Below are 15093 nucleotides of genomic sequence, written 5' to 3'. Positions count from 1 at the left end.
GTTTCCATGGTGAACTGAGGAAGCTGCTGTGTGCTCAGAGTCGCTGATTGTGCCACATCACTGTTTCCACTTCACACACAGAGACTTACATCACCAGGAGTTCCATGTGTTGATCGGTTTTTCAGATAAGTGATGATCCCTGTTTATGAGGGGGGGTCATCTTTTAAGGACTTGTGCATTGGACAGTTTCTATGGTAACAACATGGCCAACTGACACTGGACAAACAGTCTCATATAATTGTCTGATATTGTAGAGTGATGCATGTCTGCTCATCAGTTCTCAAGAATGTGGCATGGATGCAGGGACCAAAAATATGCAAATGACAGACAATAATCAAGATGTTCAGACACCAAATAACTGGCATGAGATAACTGTACCGTTCTGTATCCAAATAGTGCACAGATGCAATGTAACCACATTGTGTTAGTGCCTCTAACTGAGAATGCAAGTTCAGCAGATGGATATAAATCCATGGCATTGTTGTCCCTCCCCAAAAACATGCTAACTGGCACCTGTCATTGTCCATCTGCTTTATTTCCTGCTCTTGTGATTTAATATCAGCAGCTAATAAATCCTCACACCTTGAGCTTAAGCTTCAACCATGTGTATCCGCCATGTAATTAGTGAGCGAGTCCATGCTGGCCAATGGGTGATTTATTTATTTATTTATTTTTAAATATATTTTTTAGGTGCTTTTTTGCCTTTAATGTACAGGACAGTTGAGAGAGACAGGAGAATGGGAGGCAGGGGGGGGGGGGGGGGCAGGATAGGGTTGCTCGGTGTGGGATTCGAACAGGGGTCGCCTGCAGAGGACTATAGCCTCAACACATGGGGCGGGTGCTCTACCAACTGTGCTAAACACCGCCCCCAATGGGTGATTTTAACCTGTTAACCACCCAAATTGAACCCGTAATGTATAAATGTGGTTTAAATTAGGTTTATGTGGCTGGGCTGAGATGCTTTCTTGGATTTTGTTGAAGACAACAACGACTGGATTACATTCATGCATATTCAAGAGATCCAAGGTTATTTAGAGGACACAGGAGCCTGGTTACACCTTTACACAAAAGAAACCACTGCATAGAGACCTTGTTTCTACCCAAACAAGGTTACCGTTTTCACAAATTAGTGTTTCCAAATCGGGTCAAGTGTTTGCTCTAGGATTTTCGTGCTCGAGCGTGATTTTCTCCAGACCTCTGTGAGCTTGACAAGACAGCTGGCCTGGCTACATGAGATTAATGAGCCGGTGTTGTGGCTTTCAACCTGGAGACAAGTCACAACAATGAACACAAAGGCACAACAAGGCTAAACGTGTGGCACAATACACAAGCGCTTTTTAAAACCCCAATTAGCATCAGCCGGTGCACTTGTGTTACAGCAGTGTGACCGCATTGATCCTGAGTGGGGAAGAAGAAGAGGGGCTAAACAGCACTTCTCCTGCTCCTACAAGGTGGAGTGTTGCTTAAAGCACTGTTCATTTATCTTTTCCAGCCAAGTCCGGGCCATTGGAAGAAGCTTTAAACATTTCAAGTGGTGAATAAGTTAGCAAACAGCAACAATCCAGCAGACACCGATTAAAATTCATTCATTCATTCAGAGGCATGATTGTTCCCACCTGAAGAAAGTTAGTTCAGTATTTACCGTGTTCTTCCAGAGGGAACAATGTGGCTCTTAAGCTGCTAAATGCTCCAGCATGTATCTGCTGGTTTGGTGCTCAGCAGGTGGTATACGGTGGGTTTTCTCTTTCAGCAGCCTTATGTCTCGCTGCTGCTACAGACACAAGACTGATGAGGAGGAGTAGGATACATCCACACTCCATTTATTTGTTTTAAAACGGATCGCTTTTGCTACGCTTTCGCCTCCCATCCACACACCGCTCTGGAGTTTTAGAGCACCGAAAATAGAAACTTTAGGAAACGCTGCTGATCCTTTTTTTTTTTTATTGTTGTTTGAAAATGGGTGAAAGCGAAGAAGACCTTTGGAAACGATGATGAAGACATCCACAGTTGCAGCCCGATTGCCATGAATACCAGCGGTGAAAGTAACACGGATAATGGAATTGTTTACGGACCTGGTTGTTGTTGCTAGCGGCAGTTTTAGGAGTTAAATTCTCTATTTCAACAATGCTGCTGCCTTTGGTGTGTCTCCTTTATGTTTTTTTTTTTTTTTTTTTTTTTTTTTGCAACAAATAAACTGCAGAGTTGAAGGTCTGCTTACACTTGATCAGTTTATGTGATCAGCGTAACCTCAGACTGAAGTTGGACACCAAAGCTGAAAGACACCAAAACGCTAGATAGAAACTCCTGAGTCATTTGCTTTTGTGTGTGAACTCTTTTTACATTACACAGCTGATCTGTTACTGACAAAAGCACAGGTTACAGTACGCGATTGGTCAGGTGAACCCTGTGTGAATGAGTGATGAGGTTGCGTCATCCGTTGACCATCCAATTGTTGGAGTTTTTCTCATTTGGTCATTGCTTTCTCAGAGTAATTTGGTGCCATCAAGCAGTTTTGCTGCCTAGAATCAGGATTTCAGCAGTGGAGAGCAGCGTCTTGGAAGTGACTGCTGTAAGCATGTAGTCTCACTGGGCCACATTGTCACTGTTTCATACCTGCTCTGTTGTCATACAGAAACAAAATAACATGTAAATGAGAACAGCTTCAATGGGAATTCACCTGCATTAAAGTACGACTGTGAGCAAAGAGAGTAAGAGAGAAGTGAACAGATAAGGAGCTGAAAATGACTGACACCAGGCACAATGTAAATGCGACAAGGTTTTGAAATGGTCTTCAGTATAGAATATAGATATACTGAGTAGTGCTGTTTAGTAAAACAAAGTCCATTCTGTATCTGTGAGCCTTCGACTGTATTGAATCCATTTAATCTATGACAAGCAGGCAACTCCATCTGCTGAGGAAGACTGTGTGATTCAGTTGAAAGGTCCAGAACAACTCATTAATGATGGGATTTTCCAACTCCTGATTCCAGAACCTTTACACTCGGCTTTTATGCAGTTTCAAGAGTATGCTCCATCTATCTGTAACACCTCTAGAAGCTTGGATCTGTCAGTTTTGTGGGACTACTCAACTCCGGTGAAGCGTTTGCACACCTGAGTGAATGATCTTTAGCGCTCAGGTTGTATTTCCTAATAACGATTGGACCGTTTGACCACAGCTGCCGTTGGCTTTGTCCCTTTGTGCGTCCGGCCTCCAGACCCCTGTGTGTGTGTGAGTACATTATGATTAGCCATGCTACAGGAAATGAAGAGGCCTGGGCTGAGCCTGATAAAGGGAGAGGAACTTTTCAGCAGTCGCAGCGGTCGGGGTCAAGGGTCACACGACATTTATCGATGTCAGGCTTCTCCGCGCCGTGCCCCCCCACTGAATACTAATCGCTCGCTCGCCGCCACGAGAACACGGTTTGACTTGCTTACAGCAGTTGATTAGCATAGAGCCCTGAGTAGGCTGAGCAAACAGTCCTCTGTCCTCATTGTGTGACTGTTTTCTTGTGTCAAGAATACAGCTGAATGGTCTAATCAGTGATCAAGTCTGGAGTAAGCTGCCGAGCCTTTGAGGAGCAGGAAACAGTGGAAAATCAGCATTTTGTGTGTGTGTGTCCATGCACAATAAGCAGATTTTCTGCCATTTAAGACCATGTTGCGTTGTGATCCCGAAGTGCCACCTCTGTCATTGTGACCAGGAACTAAGTTATTGATCATGTTTCACTGGCAGGGTTTATTGCAAAGGTGGGGGGGGGGGGGGCACCAGTTAACCAGTTAACCACCTCTCCTCTGGGAGATGACTAATCATTCACTAGGGGCTGTGGCGATGTGAATTTTGACTGCGCTAATCTCTGGATTGAATGGAGATTAAGCGCCATGTGGGGTGATGACTCTCCTCTTTGTCTTTTTTTTTGTCTGGATGGGGATCTGCTCTGCTCGCCTTATCTTATCGCTCTGCCTCATTTCTCCGGGGCAGTTCCCCGTTTGTTATCAACGCAGCTCCATCTACATGGAAATCAAAGCCTTTTGCAGAAGAGGAATACGATTAGGGGAGGTGGGGGGGGGGGGGGGGGGGGGGGGGGGGGGGGAGTCGAATCTCTCCCCTCTTGATTCATGCAAATAATACACCGCCGCAGACTGAGCAACAACAAACACTCCCCATTATTGTGAAGGTGCATGCATGGGCTAACAAGGTGACGCACGACGACGTGTTCATGTGTAACTCATGGAACGTTTCATCTGCAAGGCTTCTTTTTGTCTGTGGGCCTTGAAAACCAGGATTAACTCTCGCCTCACAGGACCCAGCTGCCTGATTCCACCGCTGACACTGACCTCCTTTGTTTTTTTAATGACCAAAGAATAGATGTGCCTGTGTGCATTTGCGCGTGTGCGTATGTATGTGTGTGTGTGTGTGTGTGTGTGTGTGTGTGTGTGCAAGGTAGCAGGGGTGGCTGCTAAAGGGAGGGGATTAGAACCCACACAGCAGCCTCCCTCTGCAGTAAACACAAGTACACGCTACTGTACTGTGTGTGTGCACGCGTGTGTGTGTACGCGTGTGTGTGTGTGTGTAAATGTATAACATGGCACTGCCACTGCTGGTAACACCAGACAAAAAGAGAAAGACTGAGTCCATCTGTGAAAGCAGTGGGATTAAGCTGTTCTCCAGCCAAGAGCTACACGTCAATCAGCCGCTAAGTGTGTGTGTGTGTGTGTGTGTGTGTGTGTGTAAAGTTGTGTATGTAGCGCTTAGACACACACAGTGCTTGTCCGGTAGTGGGGGAGGGGGGGGGGGACCCCAGGACTGTTGTTTTCATGTGTAATCTGTGGGATGGAGTGAAGCCAGCGATACATCAATCACAGTCGGAAGCAGCAACACAACAAAAAAGAAAAAAACAACAACAACAACAACAAAAAACAGGAACTCAATAACTTTTCTTATGGCACGTGAACTCTGTCTGAATCCGACAGCACCGACGTCATAGCTCACCACCGCGATGCTGGGATGTAGGAAAAGCTTCACATTAAAAGACCTAAGAAAAATATTCACGCTCAGCATTATCTGCTGGAATGAAGCCTAGACAGTCTAGTGCACGGTCCCACACAGCTTGTTGTCCCACTGTCACCACCTCCCGCTGTTCCCCCATAATGCACCAGCACTTCTGCATGGGGGGGCTGTCTGAAGCCACCAGGCCGAGCAGGCAGAAGCTTATACACACACACAGGCCAAGGCCATCCGTCTCATAGGTGTGTGTTTGAGGAGGGGGGCTTGACCTGGATGTAGTAGCCCCCCCCCCCCTGGCAAAGCGTGAAGGTGGGGGGTCATTATGCCCCCACGTGCCGTGTAGGAATGATTGAAGCTGGCTCTCTCCCCTACACCTTTCACCCCGGCTGCAGGGGGAAATTGAAATCAATAGGAGCTATGATGAGGCGACTGGAGTGGGACGGGGGGAGAGGGAAGAAGAGAGGGAGGGAGGGGGGCGTGCACGGCATGACGGGTGGCTGGTTAAAGGGGAGGGTGTGTGGGGGGGGGGCAATCAATTAACCTGATGGATTGCTTTTTGGGGATTTCACAAATGAGAGTGATGTGTGCTCCTTAAAGACTGACCAGTGGAGGAGAGACTGAACAGCACAACACCCTGCAGCTGGAAGATCACTCACTTACATCTCTGTTGTTGGGAGAAGTGGCAACTGGTCCCCCCCCCCCATCCTTTATTTTTTCGAAAATGTTTAATCCCCTCCGTCCCCTCCCCCCTCCACACACACACATTCTCCCTCCAACGGATCCCCCCTCCCTCTCCCTCCCTCTCTCTACATTATTCTCTGTGCATTTTAATTTTTTTTTCTGTCACCGGGGGCCCAGTTTCCCCGCCCACTCTGCTCGTTTTAGCCTGAAACTAGAATAGTGGAGCCAAGAAATAGTTAATCTCTCCGGCTGCTGCTATGATTGGCCGCTGTATGCAGCGCTTCAGCCTCCTTGAATGAGAAACAGGGGTAACCAGGCAACTTCAGTGCTGGAGAGAAGAGAGAGAGAGAGAGAGAGAGAGAGAGAGAGAGGAGAAAAAGAAGAAGATAGAGCTTTATGGGATGTTAGAATTATGGAAGAAAATTGAACATGTAACAAGCAGAGGCAATGTGATTTCACCTTGTGTGTCCGGCAAATGGAATTAACAAATGGATTTTCTTAAACACGCTCTCTGCCTCTCTCTTTCTCTCTCTCGCGCTGGGGGGAACAGAGCGCTCAGATGAAGGGGACACAGATGTGGATTAAAACGCATAAATGGGACACTCCAGAAAAGCATCCGCTGAGAAAAGGTGAGTGGCATCTTCAGTTGTGAGCTTCGTGTTTGACGGGGAGTCTTACCTCCCTGTGTGTCTGTCTGTGTGTGTGTGTTTTTTTTTTTTTTCTTGTGTGAAACTATAGCAGCTGTTTAAAAATGCGAGGCGACAAGTCGAGATGTATGCATAGGATGCGTTGGCCGCTGAATGAAAATGGGCTGCGGAACAGTCCGCCGTGCATGACTGAGGCAAGAGACGGACATATGTGACAGAAAATGACACGGATCAGATGAGAAACGAGCCCGAGAGTGAGATCACCGATGGTGCTGTGGTGGATTTGAACGTGGAGTCCTTTTAAGAGCAAACGCCGGTCGCCTGTCAAACAACCTGCTGTCCCATAGCCTATTATTGAATTGCGCACAAATTGAGGGATGGACATTTCGTTCTGAACTTGATCGATTTCGATGCCCAACCGAAACGTAGTCTGTGGTTTATGCTGCTTCAAGAGATGACATTTGAAAAAAAAGAAGATATAATTATAAGAGAAACCTTTTTCCCCCTCCTCCCCCACGTCTGTGCCCCCCCCCTCAAATATTCAAATGAAGAGATGTCCTGCTGCAACAGCAGTAAATCATCTTCAAACGACTGCGTGTGAAGCCGCTCTGATGCTGAGTGAATGAGTGAATGATGACGCATATGTTGATACATGTATTGATTTCTGTGTAGAACCGGTAGACGCTCCGTGGGCTGATACCTGTGGATGGGAGCGCGCAGCAGCAGAAGCAGCAGCGCAGCGGCTCCGGTCGGACCGGCAGAGCTCAGCCAGTCTGCCTCACGCTGTGATAGGCCTGGAGACTAGTCCGCCGGGCTCGGATCAAGTTCACGGGTCATTGTAGATGTAGGATTGTGGGGATGACGGAAGCATCAGGGCGTGGGGGCCGTCTAAACTGCGACATGGTGTGTGGTTGCGCCCATTTTTGGGTTTTCCTCATTAGAAATGGTGGAGGGGTCAGTGATCCTGTTTTTTTTGCTGTTCTTCTTCTCTTTGTTTTTGCCTGAAATACACTCCTGTGAAACTTTCAATAGTGTGTTTTTTGTTTTGTAATTCTATAGCCTATGTAACCATAATGACCCAATTAAACTACCAGGCAGCACTGTAGATGTTCATGGTAATGAGTCATTTCATCTCTTCTGAATAACAACAAAATAGAAGATAAATAAGAGTTTTGCTCTGCAAAATACCAATGTTGGACCATTTGTTAGGAGACCTTCATGATAGGCTACTTGTGGACTTTCCTCTCTGTGTTTGAACCTCTCTATAAGCCCAGAACCCCTCAGGGTAAAACTGAACATGAGCCAATATTACCAGTTCAAATGCACAATTCAGTATTGGACCATATGTCTGTCATGGTGCCTTGTGTTTTCTGCTTGAGTGCTCATGTAAGAGCAGGCCATGCGCGGAGAAACGGCCTTCTCAGCTGCTGCTGCTGCTGCTGCTGCTGCTGCTAAACCAACGGCCATAAAAAGAGGCTGCTGGTGAAATAACATGGCTCACCTACATCCATGTTGGCTCCAATGATCACAAGTCATGTTTGTGTTGTGTCTTTGTGGGACAGTGTTGTTGTGACATTGGTGCCAAAGTTCATTGGCGACTTCTGCCAGTCGGCCAAACTGCCTTTAGTAATCTCCTTACAGAGGATGTTCTGCAACAGATCCTAAGCTGCACTCACTGGCTCGATTGTAGGACACATGTGTTGCACGTGCACACACACACACACACACACACACACACACACACACACACACACACACACACACACACACACACACACACACACACACTCACACTCACACACACTCCTACATACAGTACAATTTCCAGTTGTCATCCCAAGACAGTTCCCTACAGCCCAGTGTGAGTTGTGGGGCTTAAGATGGAGCTGCACAGAACACTAGAGAGCATTAACTTCTCCAGTAAGGACTTCTCCCAGTGGAATCAAGACACTTCATTTAGCTTCTGACAGCGAACGCAGCAAGTGGATATGGGAGCTACAGTATATCTTATCCGATTAAGGCCATAATGCCTTTTCCCCCTTTTACAATTATCATAAAATATTGAACGTTGTTTGAATATTTCCTTTTCATGCTATCTCCGAGCAATTACAACAACGCAGGGACAACAATTTTGGCTCTAGTTGTTTTTGCACTCCTTTCAAATTCCTCTGAGTTGTCTCACCCACTTGCCGTAGTGTTGCTTCCTGCCTTTTGTCTTGCTGAAAGCCTGCTGCGTTATCACGTTTGTTGTTTCTCCTCATATCGCAGTGGCATCACCTCAACTTGAACTCCCTTAAGATTTCCCGAGTGCTCTGAGATAATGCATCTAACGAACAGGGGGGGTTACACCACATTAACGTAGCATCTCCACATTAGACACATGATTGCTGGAGTGGCCTGAATCTTTTATAAAAGTAGTTTTAATGAGCTCGCAAGATTGTGTCTTGCAAGTTCTCGTTTCGCCCATGGCCTTATCACATCCAGTCCGTTCATTAATGAAGACGCGCCCCCACCCCCGGGCAGAGGCAGGCCAGAGGTGATCCTTGATTTACCTCAGTTGAACACATATAAAAAGGGGCAGATTGTTCAGATAGTTGGTGCATAGCAGGATGCTGAATGATGCACATACTCCACTGGGGATGTAATCAACATGACAGGTGCATCTGAAGTTGAGAGTGCAACGGGAGGGTTGTGGCAACTAAATGCGCCGGCAGCGAAGACTCAAACTACAAGCCACGAGAGTAGCTCAAGAAAAGGAACTCAGATCTCCCCGACGGGAAGTTTAAAGCAGTAGTTTGACATGTGGGGAAATACATTTGCTTTCTTGCAGAGTGTTAGATGAGAAGATCCTCACAAAACCCAAGATGTAAAAAAAAAAAAAAAAGACAATCTGCAGGTTTTGGGGTGCCACATTTCTTTCTTTGCGATGACTTCGCTGGCTCTTTCAAAACAGACCCCGGCTACGAAATATGTCCAGCACATGTTATTTTTACACGTAGGTGTTTGCACAGATTAAACAAACAAGATGTTAAGTGGTAATTAATTAGCTTTCGATGGTGCCAGGCGAGCTGCTTCCCCCCCTGTCTCCAGTCTGGCTGCAGCTTCACATCCAGGGCAACATCATCATTCTGTTATCAATCTTCTCATCTAAGTCTCTGCAAGACAGCAAGTACTGTATAGGCATATTTTTTTTTCCAAATGTTGAAGTATTGGTTTAACATCCCACTGGTAAAAAAAAAAAAAAAAAGGTCATTCACAGAAACAATATTTAAGTTCACAGTTATGCAAAATACAGAAACCTGAAATAGGGAAATGTTATTAAAAGAATTACAGTTCCTCTCCAGTATACAGTATATTGTCTGGACCTGGTTCAGAAACAAGACCAAAAAGAGAACCTACATTTTAAAAACTGAATATAAGCCCCACATAGTGGATGTTATCTTGCACATTTAGCTTAAAGGGATAGTTCACCCAAAATTCAAATTTAATTATCTACTCACCCTCACGAGAAGTTTCAGAGTCCTCCGTGTCTTCTCTGAGTTACAGCGGGGCTCTGTGCAGCACTGCATGTCCATATGACGGTTGAGAACGGAGCTCACTTTTCTTCGTCCAAAAAGACACACCAAAAACCATCCAAATACCTCCACACAGCTCGTCTGTAATGTCCCTCTTGTATTGAAGCCCCAACATGAGAAATTGTTCCGAAAAAAATTAAATAAGTCTATATTTTCAGCTTGTTTGTAGCGGAAGCTCCCAGCACGGCTCTTCCTGGTCCGTCCAAATCTCGCGCGATTTGCACTGACGCCCAGTTCACGGCTCCGCAAATCACGCAAGATTCCGGCAGAGCAACACTGGGAGCTTCTGCTACAAACAAGCTTAAAACATTGACTTATTTAATTTTTTTCAGAACAATTTCTCATGTCGGCGCTTCAATACAAGAGGGACATTACAGACAAGCACTATGGAGGTATTTGGATGTTTTTTGGTGTGTCTTTTTTGGACGAAGAAAAGTGAGCTCCGTTCGCAACCGTCATATGGACATGCAGTGCTGCACGGAGCCCCGCTGTAACTCAGAGAAGGCACGGAGGACTCTGAAACTTCTCCCAGCCCTTAGTCCACATGAGGGTGAGTAGATAATGAGAAAATTTGAATTTTTGGTGAACGATCTCTTTAAGTTTTAGTTGTTTTTCTTCCCACCTCATAGTTAGCCTGTAAATTGCATCTGTTACAAATACTATGTGGCATATGAATTCATTACATTCTGTCTAATTTATATACTGTTGCCCATAAATTTGAAAAAAATTATATATATATATAGTAGATTTTACCTCTTCTCATGAAATGATTGTGGCAATGTTATTTATTCTTGATAGATGAAGTCTAGGCCTAAATCCTCTCAAAAGTTAATTGATCAATCTCTCTCAAACATATCACTGTGAAAATTAAACCACGATTAACCTTTATAGGAATAAAAAGAGGAATGTGTCTGAAAACAAGATTATTCCATCTTGCAACAGTGTATTATGAAATTGAAATGGTTTATTTCTGTCAAAACCTTTCAAAATGCTGTTCAATTAGTATTATTCAATTACATGTTGAAATGAAAACGGTGAGAAATGCATCAACTGTCTGAAAAGTGGAACAAGTAGGTCAGTATTTATTGTTGATGTAACGTGTCCATCATTTCATATGGACTTCAGTTCATTACAGACCTATATACATACCAGTTCTGCAAAAAAAAACAGCAGTCAGGCGTCATTGACTTCAAGTGTTTTCCCACAGCCACGTCCCAAGTGGCGTTGACCCTGCTGAGTTGACGACGAGGCGGCGACCTCGCCACTAACACACAGTATTAGTGGAATCAAATGGGGCGGTGAATTGCCAGCCCATCACACAATTATTTCCATTGTGTGGAGCTTGGTGGCTAGTAATCCTTGTGCCCTGGCCTGTAACATCTGGTGAGCGAGTGAAGTGTCGAGTGTGAAGCCAGCAGCGTCGGCAGCGTTGAGCCGGAGCAGCCGTCACTGCCCACTTCACTTCCAGAGGAGCGGCCATCTTCAATGCATCAATGACACCAGCCATCACCGGGGACATGTAGCATGCCAAACCAGTGATTCATTAGGACTCAATTATCTGGGAGGCATGGGGCGCCTTGCCATATGCCTCCAGGTTCTATGGCAATCTGCACCCACTCCCCACTACTGGACTTTCAACTGTCTTTGGCAGTGTACTGTCTGTGTACATGTACACGTGTGCTGCTGCACCAGCGCTGTACAGTACTCTCAGCCCTCTACTTTTGTACTATTAAAACAAGTCAGTAGTAAAGATTTAGCAGCTCTGTGTCCAGCCACCCAGCTTCTGAGCTGGAAATGAGTCACAATGACCTTCAGCTCAACTCATCTTGCGCCAGTTGGCACCGTATGAAATACTCATCCATCTACTGAAGTATGAGGCTGTGGAGCTCCAGATACTGTAAATCTTAGGAGGTAAGAAAGGCCCCCCGCTCAATATCGACTTGGCTTCGCTTGCCAAGAGGCGGCGTGTGCTGCCGACAAGATCTATCCGCCCTCAAATCTAGTTTGTCTTCTTATCTTTGCCAAGGTAAAGCCCCCCCCCCTCGCCTCATCGTGTGCCCCCACCACCACATCTCGCCGTTCCCCCAGCCTGAAATGAATTCAATTAGATTAGAGTCTTAAACAGAAGAACAGCAATGAACACACCAGACTCCATATGTCTGATGTGATGTGACATGATGTGGCGTATGCACATGCTGCCCACACACTGCTGTCCATGCATGTCAGCTGCCATGTCATACGTATATGCATTAATGAGTGACAGTGTTTTTAAAGGTCAGTATAATGTGATATCAGCGCTGCCAGTGGACTGTATGTTACACTGCCGCCACTTTACCTTTAAGGGAGCAGTGACACAACAGGCAGGTGAACACGGTCTGAGGGCAGGGTGTCATTCTGAGATGGATTTGATCAAATTATCGAGACATATTTGATTGAATCGGCTTTGAGATCATGAATTTCTAGAGAACAGGGACCTTTAAAGAGCTCCTGCTGGCTTCCCTCCACGTTTCCCTCTGCTGCATTGTTACATCAAGACTCGGAGGATGAGAGAGAAATTAATAAATTAGACCTCAGCTAACACTCCTGCCAGCTTCCAAGACCCACAAGCCAACAGGTCTAAGAGCGCGTTTACAGTAGCCTATATGATGGGATAGCTTATCTGGTCATTGCAAATCCTGTCTGACTGGAAGAATTCATGTGAGTCATCAAAAACATGAAACAGGAAGTTAGAACAGAGAGGGATTTGGATATAAAAGCTCTCAGAATGACTTTTCATACATATTTAACCTTTACTAAGAGACAAGTTCAAATTTTTATTTTTCATTTTCAGTGGCCTTTTAATTCTCTCTCTTTAAGATCTAACATCTGACACCCAGAGTTAGCAGTGTTTCACAGCATCAAATTTGGCACGAGGAATAAACCTTTAAACATATCAGTATAATTAAATTAGACAACATGACAAGCTAATGTCAAGTCAGATATCAGTATTCAAGATTCACTACTGAGTACTGTGGTCCTAGAAAGCTGCAATGAACAGGATAATGAGAAGCAGAGCAGCAGATAATCACAATTAAATAGAAACAAGAGAAAAACCTAAGAACTCTCAGATAAAAACATCAAATTAAAAAGTGCAATGAGTGTTTTAAAGTGAAATTCAGTCTTCTTGATAAATAAATATGGTAGATACATTATTGCAATATACTATATTCATTCACAAATCATTAATGTTCATCAAAATATGCCCCTAATATCAATTTTCAACATTCACTTAAAGGCATACATTCATCTAGAATGTGTGCTCTTTTCAGTGATTTTTTTTATCAGAGCAAAAATGAAAAAAGCAAAAAGCGTACTCTAAAACAACAACAACAACAATGAATATTGTTCAGATGCTAAAAGCATTTTGATTACTGTATAGGTGGCTTGTTTTGTTCGGGTGGCTCCAAGAAATGGAGACTCAAAGCATGTTTTTATTTATTGATTTTGCAAATGAAAAGCGTAACTTTTCAATGAAGCCAGGAGTGTGAGAGAGGAGCCGAGGAGAGGAAATCACGTCGGGTTGGAGCAGCTCTGCCCCAGTTGTAGGCACGTGCACGTGTAGCCATCCAACTGCTACTCCTCCAGCATTTTCACCGCATTACCCAGAAACGCTACGTTCGTATGACCCAATTTATCAGACTCTCCTCCCCATTCATCTGCGCGCACAGATGCTCTACAGGAGGCTCCGTACGCAGCAGAGCATTCATCACCTCTGAGTGGCGAGGTCCTTCGGTTGCATCCCGTTGGCCCCTTCCACAACCCTATTCCCCACAGGCAGCACAGCAGCTCCATGTGGCTGACGGTTAGAATGGTGTGGCAGGCAGGCTGGCAGCAGCAGGCACTTCCCTAGCTCAGATGCATTTGTGCGTGCATTTGTGTTTGTGTTGTATAAAATATGTAATCAAATATAGGCTTAGCAAGGTTTTTCTTCCACTGACAGTCAATTTAAATATTGTATCTGCCACATCTCCTTACCGCAGTGCTTTTTCAACCCCCTGGAGGTAATTGAGATGTTTAGTTCAGCCTAGAGGAGCTATCAGGCTCAATTCTCATGTGATTTCACATCCCCTGATTCATGTTTTTCCCTCACTGAGCACAGCGTACACACCCCCCTCCTGCGTTTCGATCTTTTACAGATGTGAGTAATCAAATGTTAAATGACGGCAAAACTTTATTACGCAACCAAGACTCCTGCTAATGGAACTGCTCAGAGGGTGTCGATTTAACTTTATGGTTCTCTGGAATGGTATTCACCCCGAGTCAACCTTCACTGATGTAAAAGAAGCAATCGTCAGCGTAACACAACTCAACTCAACTCGACAAACTACATCCTAAACGATGACTATGAAGTTGAGTCAACACGACAACCTTCCTGTAGGTGGGATTCAGCACAGAACTGTTGTGTTAGAGCGCAATAACCTGGGCTTTGTGTGACAGATAAACTGGTTACTGAGAGTATAATGAATTGGATGGAGCCTGGAGGTCGTCACTGTCAGTACTGGAGCCAACATGGAGGATGACGAGTAGGAGGAGGGAACGTTTATCATCCCTCTGTAAAGATAGTAGAAAAGAGTAGAAAAGTAGATTTTAGTGGTGAGGTGGTGATTTTTGCATTTAATTTCTAATCATTAAAATGTCGATGATGTGAGTTCTGTTGGGTCTTTTACCAAACTGGGATGTTCCTGTCCATCTGAAGAACATGATTGATAGACTACGGTGTCTGTGGAGCACCACAGTGCTTCATCTGTATAGTCTTTGTCAAAAAACAAATTGCAGCTCATGCGATTTGGACATACAGTATATATTTGACCATATTGCAATTTCCATAATGTTTGGATTAATATTTCAGCCTAGCCTGACAAGCCAAACTATATCATTAAAATGTCTAGTCTGGCAATGACCGATAGACCTCGGCTCAATCCAGGGGGCGGGATGAAGGCTGTCTTTCAAACTGCCTCTGCACCAATAGGGTAGCGCTACGACCAATCAGAGCAAAGAGCAGGATGACGTTAGCCTGACAAGCCAATTAAAATGTATGTCGTCATCGCGTTAAGCCCGCCCAACGACTCTCTAAACAGATAGAGCGCTGTGATTGGTGAACACAAACGGTGTTCGAGACTCAAAAAGTTCCTATGGCTCGTTCCTA

General features: G+C 44.9%; 1 protein-coding gene across 2 annotated transcripts in view; it reads left to right on the top strand.

The window, feature by feature from the left end:
- Window positions 1-6029: 6029 nt before the first annotated feature.
- The window catches only part of dab1b (DAB adaptor protein 1b), a 49033-nt gene continuing 39969 nt past the window's right edge, over window positions 6030-15093 (top strand). For both annotated transcript variants that reach the window (XM_083991223.1, XM_083991222.1), the window contains exon 1: window positions 6030-6315. The gene's annotated coding sequence lies outside the window, so the exon portion shown is untranslated. The remainder of the gene's footprint in view (window positions 6316-15093) is intronic.

The sequence above is a fragment of the Trachurus trachurus genome, assembly GCF_905171665.1.
Source record: "Trachurus trachurus genome assembly, chromosome: 17".
Classification (NCBI taxonomy): Eukaryota; Metazoa; Chordata; class Actinopteri; order Carangiformes; family Carangidae; genus Trachurus; species Trachurus trachurus.
This window is presented reverse-complemented; position numbering and strand designations above follow the sequence as displayed.